The 16,935-nt window shown below is 46.5% G+C and overlaps 1 protein-coding gene across 1 annotated transcript in view; it reads right to left on the minus strand.

Annotated features, from left to right (window-relative positions):
* Positions 1–16,935, minus strand: part of LOC146856076 (lysosomal alpha-glucosidase-like) — an 829,176-nt gene that overhangs the window by 229,022 nt on the left and 583,219 nt on the right. The gene's annotated exons all lie outside the window — the stretch shown is intronic.

Here is a 16,935-nt window from a genome sequence, read left to right on the forward strand (position 1 = left end):
CTCTGCCCAAACTTACTAAAACAGTGACATCCAAGGGGTTAATTACCACCGCGTCCAAGCCACCCAGCACCATGGACCCCATATCACAGTTGGGCTCAACGGTGGAGGAACATACAAGTAAATTCAATGAAATATTACAGGCCATTCAAACTCTAAAACTATGTTGGAGGTAAAGATAGAAGCAGTTGCTTTGGACATTGGTCTCCTGCGGGCTGGTCACAGGAAGCTGGTAGACAGAGTGGATGATACTGAATCCAGTCTCACAGCAAAGCGCCTAACCGTCAAGGAGGTTCATACACAGCTGACTGCCCTGAAAGATGAAGTCTGTATCCTCCAAATCCAAGCTGAAGGGCAATCCCACCACAACAACATACAAATCATAGGCCGGCCAAAGAGAACCGAGGTACCCAGCATGGAGCTCTTCCTGGATAAGTGGCTACTAAACATGTCCTGGAAGACAAGGCACCACACTTTTTCTCTGTCACCCGGGAGCCCTGCCATGACTGGTGGTAGCTCATCTCTTCAATTAACGGGATTGAGCTTTCATTCTACAACTCACACAAACGTGTGGTCTGGGGCAATTTAATGGGAAATTGATCACAATATTCCCAGATTACACACTGGTTGTGCTACGCCTGTTATATGTAGGAATTAAGAGGCAGCTGCGAGAGGTGGGACTGAAATATACGTTTCTTTATCACATCAAAATGTGAGTTGCTGCAGATAATGAGACGTAGCACTTTGTGAACCCGGAGGATGTCTGGCAATGGCTGCAAACAAAGGAGGTGGAAATACCACAGGAGGAATGTGACACCAATGATGGCTGTGTCCACCAGAGAACCAGAGTGTGAAGGCCTATGCTATACCAAGGAGATCTCACAAGAAAGCAGGCACTGCTGAACGAGCGCAGGCTATGGCTGATGCTGTAGTCCTGAGTCACTGCTCTCTGGGGATGGTCGAATTGGAACAAAGCAGAAAGGCAATGACTGATGAGGAGCACTCAGACAACTCCGATGTTGAGGGGGGTGGATGGCGCTCCTTAACTCCCAGATCGGTAGTCACAATAATTTGATAATACAGATTTACCAACAAGTGAATGCAGGAGTGCCCTATACTCAGGGGGCGCTCCTCACCTGTTTCAATCCAGGCTGGAGCTGTTACCCACACACGTGGCAAAGACAACCCGGGGAGAGACTGTGAAGAGCTTCAGTTGGATTGTGTACATTTTATGACCAGCACCCACTTACCTCCGGTAGGAAAGCAAAGGAGACTGAATGATCGCTGTACCATATCCTTGCTCAAAGGGATGGAATGGCTAGGTACTGTTTGCTTTGTATCCTTGGTAGAGGTTGTTGGGATGTTAAAGTTGTGTTTTGTAGGGGCGTCCATGCCACTCACGCCTCCACTCTCCACCCCTCCTTTGCCTCTTCGGAGACCTCTCGAGATAGGGGAGAGACAGAAGGGAGTGCCAATGGCATATAATGTGTTAACATGGAACATGCAGGCAATGGCTACCCCTGTCAAGTGGCACAAGATCCACAGTTACTTGCATTGCCGCCACACACATGTAGCGTGCATCCTGGAGAGACACATCAATGCCACTGAACTGATAATTTTATGCAATCGATGAAGGGGACAGGTGGAAGGCACAACATATTTTGCTTATGCCAGGGGGTATTGAAATGAATTTTGCCAGACACACCATTTGCAGTTCACTCGAGGAAAGTGGATCCAGAGGGGGATATGTTAGGGTGGAAGGATTGCTAGATTGTGAAATGCTGGTGCTGGTCACATTATACGCCCTAAACAGTAATCAAGCTGCCTTTCTGGATTCTCTCACCCCTTCCCTGATCAATAACTTAGACGCCCCATGTCTTTGCGGTGGGGATTTTAACTGTGTACTAGACACGGGCATGGACAGATCCTCCCACTCACTTTGCCAACATGTAGCGAGAGAGAGAGAGAGAGAGACTAGCGACTCACTTTTGGGAATGGGTAAATTACCTTGGGCTGGAGAAGTATACAACCACAGAGCAGGGACTATTCTTAAGACTCAGCGCTACACCACATACACACATCTTGATTATTCCTTATACGATTTCATGAGAGGTATGGTGCTGGACTTTGAGTTCCTGTGTTGTACATGGGTGGACAACAGTCCCCTCAAGTTGACAGGCTGAGGGAACGCCTAGACAACTATTTCCCATGTGGAAGCTTAACACCAGCGAGCTGACAGTACCCCAGTTCAGGGAGGTGCTGAGAAGGGTCATAGTTGAGTATTTCGATGTCAACAGGTTTACTGCTGGTGATGCCTCAATTGAGTGGGAGGCATTCAAAGTAGAGCTGAAAGAGATATGCTTTAAAACCACTTATGGTGTCAAAATGTAGCTCGCCCGTAATATACTGGCAAATGAAAATAAGATCCGAGATGAAGAGACAAGACTTGACCAATGGGGGAGGACCTGCAGGATCTCTGTGACCTGAGAAGGAAAGACAGAGTCCTAATGACCCAACTGGCTGTAATTGATTCCCGGGCACACGTAGAGCAGCAGCATGCACAGGGGGACAGATAAGTGCAATTCCTGGCCTGGCTTTTAAAGCACACATATATAATGTGGACCTCTCCCTTGATATAGAAAAGACTTTTGATACACTAAGGTGGCAATTTTTAATGATGGTCTTGAAGGAATTGGGGGTCGGTCCCTGTATTAGGCAGTGGCTAAGTGCCTGATTTAGAAGTCTGCGAAGGGAACACTCCGTCACGAACATGATGGATATCCTGTCCACTATATTACAATCCCCATTGGATAGAATGTGATCGTAATACAATGGAAGGGATATCTGTCATTTTTGTAATGGAGTGTTCCCCTCTGCCGATTTCTAAATCAGGCCCTAAGTCTGCTATCCATAAGTACAGTAGCACAGTGCAAATTGGCAGGGTGATCTCAGTGTCATTCCCAACAGGCAGGGATGCCCATTACCGCCCTCATTTTTGCCCTCACTATGGAACCACTGGTGTGTATATTGCAGGGTAGGTAGGTAGGCTTGGAAATACACTCGGAGATTGGTGACAGATTGTCTCGCTGTAAGTGGGTGACACATTGATTTACCTCAGAAATGGCCTGGTGACATTGCCGGAGGAGATGGGTGTCTTGAACGAGTTTTGTAATCAGTCATGGTTAACCCCTTCGGTGTGGGTGTCAGTTGATTGCTGACACCTGCACTTCTTTCCCAGTGCATCTATTGGCCTTTGGCTGACACTGGAGAAAGCTTGAAATAATCCTCTGTCGCTTGCAAAGGGAGGATTCGTTTTTTGCCAAAGCATGGAGGTGAAATTGAATCACTTCTACATCCACACCTGACCCCTCTCCCACTCTTCTTATGTTACAGATTCCCCACCAGAGTGGCAAGGAGCAGCAGGTGAGTCCTCTCCTGCCTCCTCAGGTTTGAAGGAGGCATCTTTGGTAAGGAACACCGCGATCCACAGTCAGGAAACCCACTAGACGACCAGGGACCTGTGTTTGGGAGATCAGCCTGCGTGGTGAACGGGCTGACCTCCCAGGGGGGCAAGGTTTGTTTTATTAAGTGGTTTTTCACCTGAGGGGAAGTGAAATAAAAAAACTGATAATGAAAATGACATTGTCAGGGGGTAGGCCCTTTCACGCAGAGTAGTGCATGATAGGGGGCGTATTTACTAGGCCAAGATAAGCCACACAGAGTGGCTTTACGTGGCCTTGTAAATTATGGGCTGGCACACTGCGCCGCCCGTGCATTGAAAAAAGTGTTGCACTGGTGGCGCAATATGCTTGAAAACAAGCCCCTTGGTACTTTTGGTATCACATTAGGGTATTGACAGATTGCTCTGACTGAGGGGGGGGGATGCCTGCATTCTTTAACCTAAAGAACCACTTCCAGTTTAAGTTGATGCCCTTTGGCGTAAAGAATGCCCCTGCCACCTTTTAGAGGTTGGTCAACAGGGTAGAACAGGGTGTTCTGCCTACTTGGACGCCATTGTCTTCTTCATGTCCAGCTGGGAAGAACACCTATACTACCCCCAGGAGGTGCTTTAGACCCTGCAGCAGGCGGGCCTTACTATCAAGGCCAGTAAGCGCCACATAGGGCAGGGTTCTGTGATGTACCTGGGCCACATGGTGGGTGGGGTAAGGTGCAGCTCCTCCAGGTCAAAACTGAAATGATCCTGGCCTGGCAACCCCCTAAAACACAGGCCAAGGGGAGGGCCTTCCTTGGCCTAACAGGATATTGGAGGAGATTTGCTAAGGAATATGACACCATTGTTGCCCCTTTAACCTAGCTGATTTCTAAGAAACAGCCCAGAAAGGTGATCTGGATAGAGGCCTGGCAGAAAGCCTTTGACAACTTTAAGAAAGCCATTTGTACAGCACCAGTGACTTCTCCAAGGAGATTACTGTTCAGACAGATGCTACTTCAGAGCATGGCAAAGGGGTTGTCTTAACACAGTTAAATGAGTAGGGCCTAGACCAACCCTTAACCTTCATTAGTAGGAGGTGACTTCCCCGGGAACAAGAGGTGGAGTGTGATTGAAAGGGAGGCCTTTGCTGTAGTCTGAGAACTGAAGAAGCCGAAGACATGCCAGCTTGGGGTTCAGACAGGCCCTTTAGCTGGCTCATGCAAATGAGGGGAGAAAATCCCAACCTGTTGAGGTGCTCATCGCCCTATCTTGAATGAACTTTACAGTGGAACACTGTGCTGGGTCAGACCACGCCAATGCTGATGATCTATCCTGGTTCTTCTGTGTTAGAGATGGGAACTTCCAAAAGGTTGTGTAGTTCTCACCACATTCAGCCGGGAGGGGATACATGTTAGACCTGTCAGCATTAGTATGGTCTTCCCCCAAACATTTTTACTTACTCTTCCATATTTTTCTGATCTCATTTTTGTTGGACTTAAGACTGTGAACTTTACCACTGCTATCCTGTGCTTAAGTGTGTGTGCTCACTCCTTAAAACAAGGCCACATTGGCTAGTCCCCAATTGGCATATTTAATTTACTTATAAGTCCCTAGTAAAGTGGTACTACATGCGCCCAGGGCCTGTAAATTAAATGCTACTAGTTGGCTTTGGGCATTGATTATCCTATCCACTTAAGTAGCCCTGCAAACATGTCTCTGGCCTGCCATTGCAGCCTATGTGTGCAGTTTTAAATTGCCATTTTGACCTGGCAAAATAAACATTTTCCTAGGCTCAAACCTACCTCTTTAATACATATGTCACCCCCTAGGATAGGCCCTAAAAAACCCACATGGCAGGGTGAAATGTATTTAAAAAGTAGGATATATAAGTTTAAGTTTGATGTACCCTGGTAGTGAAAACTTTTACATTCATTTTCACTACTGCAAGGCCTGCCTCTCCCTTAGGATAACACTGGATTATTGCATTTAATAAGCTGTACCTTCCAAATGGGAAGATGTGAACAGTTTATGTTTGGTGTCTTTGGAATTGTAATGAAAAATCATATTTTATAGTTGTATTTTGAAAATGCCACTTTTTAAAAGTTATTGTGTAGCTCAGCAGCGGTAATGCACTTGGATTTGTAATAATAAACTTTTTGTCGGCTGTGATTCAAAACTTTATCAAAATTGGTGTGCACCTGGTGAGGTGGCTCCACCCGGCCACCTGTTCAACTTTGAAATTAAAATTCAAGACTAAGGTCTTAAATAGAAAGCGCACTACCTGGATTAACTCTAAATGAGTGTATTTATCCAAATTTAAATTTAAATTTTAACATCTACGATAAATCAACTTGGCACTGTTAATTCAATGTACACAGTAACTTTTTCAATTATCAAAAAAAAAATGAGTATGAAGATTGCTTCCAAGTGCTTGTCTTCAATGTGCTTTATTCAGCAGCGTCTGCTTCAACAAACTTTCTTTATGTTGCATAAATCAAATTGTATTTTCAAACGAGGAGATTCATCGCTCCCAATGCATTTCGGGTAAACATTCACCCTTCGTCAGGGGGAATCTACAAACAAATATATATATCATAAAGTAATTCTATTGATTTACATTGATTTGCAAACAATCAAAGGTCATAATTATGGCTAAAACATCCAGGATTATCACAGTCTGTATGCTTTTTAGAGGTTCTGGGACCATTGTTGCTCACAAAAGTGATAGCCTTCATAATCATTCTGTGTAGCATGAAACAATCTACAAAGTGGTATAACAAGCCCATCCACCGTACATGCCAATGTGTCAGGGAAAATTATACTAAGTTGCTGTGAACCACCCGTGCTGGTAAGTAATTCTGAATATCAAAATCAGACGACAGTACCACCACTATTATGCGAGAATTGAACTTCAAACTGAATGCCACTTCGCACCCTTGTAAGCGTACTGCTTCTATTAAAACTCAAAGTCACTGAGACGTATGAAGAAACCTGCATGATAAGAAGACGTGCTTCGAGTATAACCGACCACTGTTGGGGCTTTGTGGTGCTATATCCCCCTAAATCTTGAAACATGCATATCTCCGGTTCTACTGATGGAATGTTTGTTCTTTGGTTCTTGTTTTATTTATCAAAACTTACTGTATTATTCTATTATGGCATTCTTCTTGTGTTGTGCTTTCAAGTTATTACTGTTTGAAGTGCTGCACCAATACTTTACACATTGCCTCTAAACTAAGCCTGACTGATCTATGCCAAGCTACAAGAGGGTTGAGCACGTGTTAATTTGGGGTGTGCTTGTGACTTCACTTTGACAAGTATTGTGGTTCCTGCTTGAGTAGGGTTTCACCTTCCTCAACCAGTCACCCAATTTCTAATAGAGGGCAATTATGCCCCACAGGGAAAAACACACATTTTACATTTAGAAAAAGCATATTTGACACATAATCTATAATCCACAGCATTAATCTGCAGATTATTTATGAAACCAATGGGTAGGTCAAACGCATCAAAAGTTACTAAAAATGTGGTGGCGTGTTTGCATGCAGTGGAATAGCCTATGCAAAGGTTGACTAGTTATCTTTCAGTTGCTTATTTTTGTATTTGGTTGTTATACTCATGCTGATGGGGTGAAATCTTTATCCAAGCAGTATTATGATGTTTTCAAAACACAAAATATTGAGGTCATATTATTAAGATAGTGTTTCATTATGCCGCATAATTTGTCTTTTCTTGTTGCATACTTTAGTCAACTCTGTCTCATAATTAGAGGTGGGTGGCAAACTCCCCTCCGCTGGTGGAGTTTGCTGAGTTTTCCCACTCCGCACTCTGCCTGGAGAGCAGAGTTCTAAAATAACTTCTCGATCCGCAACGTGACAGAGTATTTTTGGCTCGCTCTTGTGCATCATGCACTGTCACATACGAGATACCACCAATATGTTATGAACTGTTTTTTTTTTTCATTCACGCACTGTGTGACAAGAAATGTGCACTTCTACTGTTCTCCAGTAATGGTGAGGCTCTCACGTATGATGATATAACCACGTTTCAGGGGCTCCAAGTACTAGACCCAATGCCCACCCTCCTTCTATCCAGATGTGATTCAATGAGCAGAAGGTGATTTTTCCCCAATCACCCAGCCCAGCAGAGCTCACACCTCTTTCTGCCTCTGCAGCTCACTTAGACGTAGCTCTGCAGTCTCTCTGGTTACTACAGGTTTCCTTTCCTAAGCAGAACATGCTGCTCTTCCGTACCGCCTCCTCGCACTGCCCACGGCTCTCCCTCAACACAGGCAGTCCACCTGCTGCTGTGCGGCTGTGGCACTGCTTTTCCCGGCGGCCCCAGCGTCCAAAGGTGAATGCCTAACAACACCTCAAGCAATTAGGATTGGGACGGGGATCAGTGTGCTGTTGTTCACAATTTTACTAGGACTTCTTAAAGAGCCCTCAAGTCTACCATGACAAGGGTAATTTTCTCCCCTTCAGTCTAGACTCCTGTGTAATAAGGTGACTCACGTTAAAACTAAAATGTCCTCAAACACATGCCCTCATTGCTGCAGTGCAAGCATATTGTTGTCAGCCCTATACTCCTGGCACTCACAGCTTAGCAAAACACCTCTGCCGAAAAACATAAAACCTGTCATGCCTTACAGCATTTCCCACCCCCCTCCTGTTGCTGCCAGCTTGTGGTGCCCCTGTTATATTTTTTTTTATCTGCCCGTTATGCTACCACAGTCATTGCATGGATGACTGTTTGCCTTGTTTCACACATTTTCTCTATGCTGCGCTCAGAAACACAGTTGTGTAAGACAACATATAAACAAATGCATTTTAAAAATTCCACTGCGAAGTCAAAGGTCAGGATCTCATTGGTCAGAGGTCATGCTCTTCTGCTGTGGTCTGTGATTCACTTGCTGTTTGTCCGTTAGATGTGCGCTGCCCACAGTGGCTGACCCTACAATGACCCGACCTGCCTCCAGGGAGGTTCAGGGGTCGCGCATCAGAAAGCATACACCCCTCTTTTCTATAAGGTTACACTCCTGTACCCCTGTACTCTGCATCTGCCTGTGTGGGAAGGGGTCACTTCCACCTTACATAAGTCTGAGTGGTTTCCTGGCGGGTGGTACGTTCAGTGTCAGGGAGGACTTCACCATATGGTGTGTGGGACAGAGGTGCACGTCACTGCACTTCTAACTGTGAGCAGAGCCTGGGACAGATGTGCGCTTTAGGGCTCTTTACATGTGGGCAGATCCGTGGACAGAGGCACACTTCACAGCACTCTACCAGTGTGAAGAGTCAACGGACAGATGTGCACTTTTACTGCACACTACCTGAGGGCAGAGCTGGGAACAGACGTGAACATAACTGACTGCACTCTATACTCGCCTGCTCTCAGAACTCTGTAGAATCATGCTGACTTTTTCAGTGCCTCAGTGGAATTCCACGGAGTGAAACTCCGCAAACTCCACAGGGACCCTGGTAATAGCACTGTGATTTTTCACATGGAGCATGCCTGTGCACAAAGTTGTAGGGGCTACTATATGATTGTGCGCTTCTTGAGAGCAAAGGTAGATTTTTGGTTTCAAGAAGTTAATTTTAAACTTGCACTGGCCTAGTATATCCTCCAACATTAAAGTTTTGCATAAACCATGACAAAGTATGTTGTGGTATTGGGTATGGGTCAGGGTGAAATAATACTGTGTCTTTTTTAGTGATAAACTGCAGCTTCAGCAACAAATATATGTTTTTTATTGTTTACTTACTGTAGCACACATCTCACAGATGCACCCACTGACTGATTTTGATCAATACTTCTGCCTTCTACATAGAACAGTGTTTTGGAAGAAGGTTTTAGCCAGTCAGCAGAGATGGTGTTTCAACAGATGACAGCTGCCCTGGTCCTAACTGGAGCTATGGAGGTCAGCTCTGAGGCAGGGTCAGATACTGTCTAGCTTTGGTCTAGTCATGAGATGCAGAGGTATTTAGTCATTCCAGCATTAAAATGATCTGGGTATCATCAAAACAGCTGCAGCATGTTAGATTGAAGAATGAGGCCTGGTAAGAGGCTTAGTAAGTGTTGAAGAAAAGTGGTGAGATGATTAATTCTTCAGAAAAACCCCTACAGTGCTGAATGGAGGTGAAGTACATGGAGGAAAGAAGATCATACGGCATCTGTCAGAGATGTAGAATGCAATCCAGGCAAAGATGGTTTCCTTGAAGCCAGTTTCCTCCACTCTCAGTAGGAGGGAAGGGTGGTTGGCTGTGATTAAAGTGCTGATAGGTCTGGTAGTAAAGCCATTGGTATCCTCTGTGGTCTTCGGAGCTTCCTAGATACAAATCACAGTGCGTTTGCTACACTCCAGAAAGTCATAAAATTGTGTGAGCACATACTTTCATTCAATTTTTCACAGAAAGAATGAATTATTAAATTGAAAATATCAGGGGCAGGTGCCGGTTGTGAGAGAGTTGTTATGGATCATTCTGGCAGGCATAGTACAATCATTAAGAGTCAGATACTTCTGAAGGTTTTTGTCTGATACAGAGCCAGCAGGGTTGCTAGCCTTGACCAGATCCTTGAATAGGGAGACTAAGGGTTAACTGTGGGAGACTGAGGTCTGATGTCAGTTAATTGGTGTAGTTGTCTTTGACCACGGCAAGACTGGGCTAAATAGTGGTTATCTTGGCTATGAGATAATTTTCACGTATCCCTTAGAAACAAGGTGGTCTGTGACTGTTAATGAAACTCTGAGGGTAGGGAATGTTTGCAATCTTTGGAAGCTAATTTGCCATTGGGTATATACCTGGAGGTTCAGCGCTTTTTTGTCTTTCTAATCAAGAATGTGCTGATTGTTTTCAGTTATGGAAGGGCAGATTTGTTTTATTGTTAAATTTCTCCAATTGGTGTTGAAGTTCATTGATTTCTTTTTTATTTCTTATATCCTTTTTGAGAGAAGGTGTACTGTGTCTATGATTGTCTTGAGAGGAAAACAATTCCTCTCCAGTCTGGTATCAACACTCTCCCCAGTAGCTACGCAGTGCCATCGTGCGCCGCAGTAGCGAGACCTCCTCCCTTGAGGGTTCGCGCTTGCTGCCAGTTCCCTGCCTCTGCGCTGCTCCAGCCTTAGCCAGCACCTCGCCTGCCTGGGATACCGCATTTCCCTGCCCCTCTTGGTGACTTTGTTTTTGTTTAATTTAATTAATTTAATTTTAACTTGACTGCATTTCAGCCTGTTTTCCCGCCGGTTATCCAACCACTGCTGCCCCTGCGGCCCCTCCCCCGTGGACAGCCCCCGCTCCCACCTCCCAGCACCTCGTCCTGCCTCCTCTCCTATTTTATGGCGGCCGCTGTGCGGTCCCGCCCATAGGCAAGCCCGTCTGCGCCCGTCCGCGACCCGACCATGGCCAGCGCCAGGGACCCTGGATCTACGACCCGCCTGCACTATAACTCCGCCACTCTCCTCGCACTCAACCCCGGAAGGAACAACAACTGCCAGAAATCGATCCCGAACACCACCCATGGGCAGTTTTCCTGCCTTCACTGCCGACAGTCCTTCACCATCGACTGCTCCCACACCACCGCTGAACCCAAGCCAGACGCCCGTGCCACCAAAGCCCTGACGTGCATCCTCCTCAACGTACGCTCACTACAGAGACACGCCGTAGAGATCTGGGACCTGCTCGACACTGTGACGCCAGACGTCGCCTTCTTCACGGAAACATGGACCCACGCCACCTCCGCCCCCGACATCACCACCGCCATCCCTGACAGATACAAAATCCAAAGAAAGGACCGCCCCCACTGCCCAGGAGGAGGACTCGCCATTGTACACAAGAACTCCATTCTACTCTGCACCTCCAGCATGAACGACCCTCTCTCCGACACAGAGCACCTCCACTTTCAGATCCAAACCAGCCCCAGAACCACGCTGCGTGGGACCCTCGTCTACAAACGCCCCCGAACTCCACAGCTCTTCTGCCACCACTATTACCGACCTTGCCGCACCCCACGCCATCGCCTCCACGGACTACATCCTTATCGGAGACCTGAACTTCCACCTCGACAACCGTAGCGACCCCGACTCCACCACCCTCCTTGACAACCTCTCCAACCTTGGACTGAAGCAGCTCGTCACCACCCCCATCCACAGAGCCAGACACACCCTGGACCGCATCTTCACATGAGGGACAAACATCCACTTCAGCCACACCATGCAACCGCTCTGGACAGACCACCAGTGCGTACACTTCACCTTCAACACCACCACCGCACCCAAATCCGGCTCGCACCCACCACGGAGGAACTGGAACAAGATCACAGAGGAACACCTCAATACCACCCTCCTCCACGACCCCCCCTCCGCCACGACCGTCGCCAACTCCGCAGCCAAAGAACTACACTGCTGAATCGCCAGCTGCACTGACAAGCTCACACCCCTCTGCCACCCCGACAAGCAACGCCCCCCAAAGGCTGCCTGGTTCACCACTGACCTCCAAGAAGCCAGGCGCTCCTGCAGGCACCTCGAGAAACTATGGCGGAACAGGAAAACCACCAAAGACCACAACAACTACAGAAACACGATGAATGAATACCTCCAGCGCATCAGAGCCACCAAGCGGACCTTTATCAAGAACAGGATCCTCACCAACGCAAGCAATGCAAAGGAACTCTTCAGCGTCATGCAGCAGTTTACCAAACCCCCCAGCGAAGCCACGGATGTCATTTCTTCTCAAGACTTCTGCAACAAGCTCAGCTCCTACATCCACCTGAAAATGAAGGCCCTCTGCGACAACTTAAGCGAACAGACTCCGGTCACCCTCCCCACCACCGACAATCAGCCGACCATCACCACCTGAAAACCTGCCACCACTGAAGACACCACCACGACCATGAAGAACACCCACTCAGGAGCCCCCACGGACCCCTGCCCACTGCACATCTACCACAGAGCCGCTGCCGCCATAGCACCCGAACTAGGCCAGTCAATCAATGCCTCCCTTGATTCAGTCATCTTCCCCGACAACTGGAAGCGGGCAGAGGTCAGGCCCCTCCTCAAGAAACCCTCAGCTGAACCGATGTACCTGAAAAACTACCGGCCCATCTCTATCCTACCCTTTGCATCCAAAGTCACCAAGAGATTCCTCAACACCCAACTGATCACCTTCATCGAAGAGAACACCATCCTCGACCCCTCCCAGTCTGGATTTCACAGCAACCACAGCACCGAGACCGCCCTCCTTGCCGTCACAGATAACATACGCATGCTACTCGACCAGGGCCACACTGCAGATCTCATCCCCCTAGACCTCTCCGCAGCCTTCGACACCGGTTCCCATCTGTCTCTTGCAGCAAGACTCCACGACGCCGGTATACGGGGAACCGCCCTTGACTAGATCTGCTCCTTTCTCTCCGGCAGAACCCAAAGGATCAGACTCCCGCCCCTCCTCTCCGAACCTACTGAGATCAACTGCGGAGTACCCCAAGGATCCTCGCTCAGCCCCACGCTCTTCAACATCTACATGGCCCCCCTCGCCACCATCATCAGACAGCATGGACTCAGCATAGTATTTTACGCCGACGACATCCAGCTCATCCTCGCCCTCATGAAGAACCCCGAAGACACCAGACTCAGCTTCCAAGAAGGAATGAAAGACGTTGTGACGTGGATGAACAAAAGCTGCCTAAAGTTCAACTCGGAGAAGACAGAGGTCCTTGTCCTCGTACACTTCCCCACTGCGTGGGATAGCTCCTGGTGCCTCCCTGCCCTTGGAAACCCACCCACCCCGACGGACCACGCCTGGAACCTCGGCATCATTCTAGACTCCTCCTCACCCTGACCCACCAGATAAATGCTGTTGCCTCCACCTGCTTCAACTCCCTCGGCATCCTCCTTAAGTTGACCCCCCCCCCCGAATGGAGAAAGACCGTCAGCTGATTGGACTACGGCAACACCACCTATGCCGGAATCAACAAAACCCTGCTACACAAGCTCCAAATCATCCAGAACACCGCAGCCAGACTCGTCCTCGGAGCCCCACGACAGGAGCACATGACCCAGCACCTACGAGACCTCCACAGGCTCCCCATTGAGAAGCTACTCACCCACGCCTACAAATCCCTGCACAACATTGGACCCAAATACCTCAATGAAAGAGTCTCCTTCCACGCACCCAAAAGGAACCTCTGCTCCACCGACATCGCCCTGACAGAGAACCCACGCATCCGCAGAACCAGAGCAGGTGGAAGAGCCCTCTCCTACATCGCAGCAAAGACCTGGAATCAGCTCCTAGTCAGCATCAGACACTCCCCCACTCTGCACATCTTCAGGAAGTGCCTCAAGACCTGGCTCTTCGACTCATCCGAAGCTGCACCCCACCCACCCCCAGCGCCTTGAGACCCTCACGGGTGAGTAGCATGCTTTATAAACCCCTGATTGATTGATTGATTGAAATGTGAAAGCCTTTGGACAGTCAATTATAGAGGTAATTTTCTTCTGTTATTTGGGTGGGTGGTAAAATCAGCTAAAGATGAGAGTTGAGTGCAGAAAGATTTAGTTTGTTTTACAGTAAAGGGCCTTTTTGATCACTGTTGCTGTGGCGCTGTTTTTGGGAAGTTGGACAGCCAAAGTGGTGGTATGTCCAGATAGTTGGGAGGTGAGATTAGTCATGTTTTTCTAAACATTTTTAATTGGTTTTGTACATGTCGTAGTGCTAATGTGGGATATGTATTTACTTATAGGGGGTATATTCAATTGCCCATTGGGTCAGAATATCAAGCAAAGCTATGTTCTGTTAATTCCAGGTGAGTTCTGATTTACTCACACCATTTTAAAACCATTTTTATGCAACCTCGCATATGGTCTAAAACTATGTACCTTTCTATCACACAGGGTGCACCTGTTTTTAGTCCTGAGGAAGACCTGTTGTGATGTTTTAAGAAAACACGATTTAAAAGTGTTGAAACATCAACTATAATTGTGTTATGTGCTCCGCATCGACTGTACACATGGCTAAAGTTTCACAATTAATACAATAAGCCATGGTTGAACAGATGTAGGAAGAATGGAATGGGCATCATACTAAGTCTATTGCTTCATGTCATGTTTATGTCATCGTGTAGTTCATGTTTTTTTCTTTGAATCACCTGATCACACTGCATGATCATTTCACTTGTATGCCACTGTTGAAAGACAGCCCTGTTAAAAAAATGTTGTGTTTCTGTAAACTTCACACTATGAATAAGAATATACGAAGCAAAATCAGCCCCTTGTGTGTTTGCAATAATTTATTGATGTGTCTAAGTTATAGGACAAAAGTAGTAATCGTTTGAAGCATTTTTTTCTTTTCTCCCCCAACAGAACCCATTGCAACTCTAACACTATACAGGGAGACCAAGTAAGCTCCTTCTGGAGTCAATAACACTTTACCACCTTCACTGATACTGATTTTTTAATGCGCTTGAATTATATTTCTCCTGCCAGTTGCATTCGTCACACTGTGCGATTGTCGTAATTTTTCAAGCGATCATAATAGGCTAATGATTGAAAACAGTATATTAAAAGTATTCATCATCCTTCTTGTTCTCGAATAATAAACAGTATGGCATTCATGATCAACTGGTGATTGTTAACTTTATATACTGAATGTAACTCAGTACCTGCTGTTGCTATTTAATTTCTGAGATGCTTGCTTCATTATTGAATGTGATTTCTATTGCTCAGTGGTGGCTCCTCCACAATGGTGGAGGAGCATCGCCCCACTGGCTCAGAGCCAGCAGCTAAAAAATAAAAAGACAGTTTATTACCTTTTTATTTTTCAGCTGCTGGCTGAGCCAGCATGTGTAGGAAGGGACGGGTCCGGGCTATGGGATGGAGGAGGAATGCAGTGCTAGGTGCACTTATATGTGCACGTCTGTTTGGCCGGCCATCTTAGGCCAGCCAAACAAACGTGCGCCTTTAGGTTTCTCTAACCGGGCTGTATTCTACAGCTGGGTGGAGAAACGGCACAGACTCCCTGTGCCTGAGCGAGCGTCAAACCAGCCAGCTGAGGCCAATCCCAGCACTTCTGGATTGGATGAGGAGTCTGTCCCAGGGACTGTCTAGAGCAGCAGAACAGAGGAGCACTGAAGCGCAAAGGTGGCCGCAGGTTCAGAAAAGGTTTTTGTTTTGTTTTGTTTTGTTTTTTTATTCAATCTGAGTGAGTCTGCATATTGGCAGCAGCTGCAACTGCTATTGCTTTAACTGTATGCATACAACTATTGTATTGTACTGGACCTCACCAGACTACCCTCAATCAATCAACAGACAGTTATGTTTTATGCAATTAAATTAGTTGAATGTTAATTCATGGGCCAAACATCAGCTTTGTGAATTATTACAATTCAGGAATTATAAAATGGCAGGAAAAGCCCTGACTACTGTAAATTCAGATAACCAACAAGTATCCATGAAGGAAAATGGAGGAGCTCTCAGCTCCAGCAAGTCAACAAGTGCTGCCTAATTACTAGTAAATGAATAAAACTAAGAAGCAGGACTCTATAAAGGATTCTGAATTTGTATTAAGTATAATTTAATGAAACATCTTTAGTTTGGACAAATATTTAATACTTTTAGTGAACTTAGGTGGAGAACAAAATTATCAAAAGTTTGTTGTTTGTTAAAGCGCTGGCAAGGGTTTCAGTAGGGCCCAAAGGCGCGCCGGCAGAAACCGGCCATCCAAATATGAGGTGCATTGCCTCATAAACCTTTTGAAGTTTTGCAGGGGTCGCATCAGCTCCCAGAGACCCTGGGAGGCACGGTGCTGGTCCAGGTGCAAGCTCAACCATGGAGCCAGACCTCGAATGATGAAGACCTCGAATGATGACTCTCCCTTGTCTCATCTGAAGACTGCAAAGGACGGGTCGAAGACCTCTTCGACTTCTTGTTCTTGTTTTTCTGCTGGGACTTACCTGAGCACCCAGGCAACTTTAAGTGCAATGAAGATCTTGGGCTCTGCAACGAATCCCGGGACCTTCTACTCGACGACCGCGATCAAGACCGTTGTGGCATCGCACATCAGTAAAAAATAATGCTTTCATACTTTTTTTTCTTTTATGTTACTGATCCAACTTGGATCAGTAACTCCAAAAAAAAAGCAGCTGTTTTATATTGTAGGCATTCAAATTTGCCATGCCTGTGCCTACAAAGTAACGCTGCCATGCGCGTCAAAAGTTTTTCAATATTTTTTTACATTCATTAGCTATCCAGCACACCATTGGGGATGCAGTGCTGCATGGCTAAAAACATTGGCAAAGCCAATAGGTCCCAAAGGTGAGACCTTTTGGCTTTGCCAATTCTTGTTTTACACAGTGTCTGAAAGATGCCTGCTACTGAAAGTGGAATGCTTCAGAATTTGCACTTTTGAACCATGATTTTGCTTTCCAATAACTACAACTTTTTATGCATAGCCTTCAACTTTTTTGTCTTTGCTGTAAATGGTAGGCAACATTTATACACATTCATTTGCTGCTAT

This window comes from Triturus cristatus, chromosome 4_1 (genome assembly GCF_964204655.1).
Source record: "Triturus cristatus chromosome 4_1, aTriCri1.1, whole genome shotgun sequence".
Classification (NCBI taxonomy): Eukaryota; Metazoa; Chordata; class Amphibia; order Caudata; family Salamandridae; genus Triturus; species Triturus cristatus.